Here is a 2513-nt window from a genome sequence, read left to right as displayed (position 1 = left end):
GACACAGAGAGAGAGCGAGGGACACAGAGAGCGCGAGGGGCACAGAGAGCGCGAGGGACACAGAGAGCGAGGGACACAGAGAGAGTGAGGGACACAGAGAGCGAGGGACACAGAGAGAGTGTGGGACACAGAGAGCGAGGGACACAGAGAGAGAGCGAGGGACACAGAGAGAGCGAGGGTCACAGAGAGAGTGTGGGACACAGAGAGCGAGGGACACAGAGAGAGAGCGAGGGACACAGAGAGAGTGAGGGACACAGGGAGAGCGAGGGACACAGAGAGAGCGAGGGACACAGAGAGAGCGAGGGACACAGCGAGGGCCACAGCGAGAGCGAGGGACACAGAGAGAGAGATGGACACATGGAGCGAGAGGGACACAGAGAGAGCGAGGGACACAGAGAGAGCGAGGGACACATGGAGGGAGAGGGACACAGAGAGAGCGATGGACACAGAGAGAGCGAGGGACACAGAGAGCAAGGGACAGAGAGCAAGGGACACAGCGAGAGCGAGGGACAAAGAAAGAGAGCGAGAGACACAGCGAGAGCGAGGGACACAGCGAGAGCGAGGGACACAGCTAGAGCGAGGGACACAGAGAGAGCGAGGCACACATGGAAGAAGAGGGAAAGAGAGAGAGCGATGGACACAGAGAGAGCGAGGGACACAGAGAGAGCGAGGGACACATGGAGGAAGAGGGACAGAGAGAGAGCGATGGACACAGAGAGAGCGAGGGACACAGAGAGAGCGAGGGACACATGGAGGAAGAGGGACACAGAGAGAGCGAGGGACACAGAGAGAGCGAGGGACACAGAGAGTGAGGGACACAGGGAGCAATGGACACAACGAGAGAGAGAGACACAGAGAGAGCAAGGGACACAGAGAGCAAGGGACACAGAGAGCAAGGGATACAGCGAGAGAGAGAGGGACACAACGAGAGAGAGGGGGACACAGCGAGAGGGACGGGTACACGGCGAGAGAGTGAGGGACACAGCGAGAGAGAGAGGGACACAGCGAGTGAGAGAGGACCACAGCGGGAGAGAGAGGGGCACAGCAAGAGAGAGAGGAGCACACCGAGTGAGGGAGGGACACAGCGAGAGAGAGAGGGACAGCACGGTAGCCTTGTGGATAGCACAATTGTTTCACTGCTCCAGGATCACAGGTTCGATTCCGGCTTGGGTCACTCTCTGTGCGGAGTGAGGGACACAGAGAGCGAGGGACACAGAGAGTGTGGGACACAGTGAGAGTGAGGGACACAGAGAGAGCGAGGGACACAGAGAGCGCGAGGGACACAGAGAGCGAGGGACACACAGAGAGAGCGAGGGACACAGACAGAGCCAGGGACACAGAGAGTGTGGGACACAGTGAGATCGAGGGACACAGAGAGTGTGGGACACAGAGAGCGAGGGACACAGAGAGCGAATAGCACAGAGCATGAGGGGCACAAAGAGTGAGGGACACAGAGAGCGAGGGACACACGGAGAGAGCGAGGGACACAGAGAGTGTGGGACACAGAGAGAGTGAGGGACACAGAGAGCGAGGGACACAGAGAGCGAGGGACACAGAGAGAGTCACCGACACAGAGAGTGAGGGCCAGAGAGAGAGTGAGGGACAGAGAGAGAGTGAGGGACACAGAGAGTGAGGGGCACAGAGAGAGTGAGGGACACAGAGAGTGAGGAACACAGAGGGAGGGACACAGAGAGCGCGAGTGACACAGAGAGCGCGAGCGACACAGAGAGGGCGAGGGACACAGAGAGCGAGGGACACAGAGAGCGAGGGACACAGGGAGAGTGAGGGACACTGAGAGAGCGAGGGACACAGAGAGTGAGGGACACAGAGAGTGAGGGACACAGAGAGCGAGGGACACAGAGAGAGCGAGGGACACAGAGAGAGCGAGGGACACAGTGAGCGAGGGACACAGAGAGAGCCAGGGACACAGAGTGCGCGAGGGACACAGAGAGCGTGAGGGACACAGTGAGCGCGAGGGACACCGAGAGCGAGGGACACAGAGAGTGTGGGACACAGAGAGCGAGGGACACAGAGTGAGAGAGGGACACAGAGAGTGAGGGACACAGAGAGCGAGGGACACAGAGAACGAGGGACACAGAGAGCGCGACGGACACAGAGAGCGCGTGGGACACAGAGAGCGCGAGGGACACAGAGAGCGCGAGGGACACAGAGAGCGAGGGTCACAGAGAGAGCGAGGGACACAGAGAGAGCGAGGGACAAACAGAGAGCGAGGGACACAGAGAGCGAGGGACACAGAGAGCACGAGCGACACAGAGAGCGCGAGGGACACAGAGAGCGGGGGACACAGAAAGAGCGAGGGACACACAGAGAGCGAGGGACACAGAGAGAGCGAGGGACACACAGAGAGCGAGGGACACCGAGAGCGAGGGACACAGAGAGTGTGGGACACAGAGAGCGAGGGACACAGAGTGAGAGAGGGACACAGAGAGTGAGGGACACAGAGAGCGAGGGACACAGAGAACGAGGGACACAGAGAGCGCGACGGACACAGA

The sequence above is a fragment of the Scyliorhinus torazame genome, unplaced genomic scaffold (assembly GCF_047496885.1).
Source record: "Scyliorhinus torazame isolate Kashiwa2021f unplaced genomic scaffold, sScyTor2.1 scaffold_68, whole genome shotgun sequence".
NCBI lineage: Eukaryota > Metazoa > Chordata > Chondrichthyes > Carcharhiniformes > Scyliorhinidae > Scyliorhinus > Scyliorhinus torazame.
The sequence above is the reverse complement of the archived record's forward strand: the minus strand, read 5'-3'. Positions refer to the sequence as shown.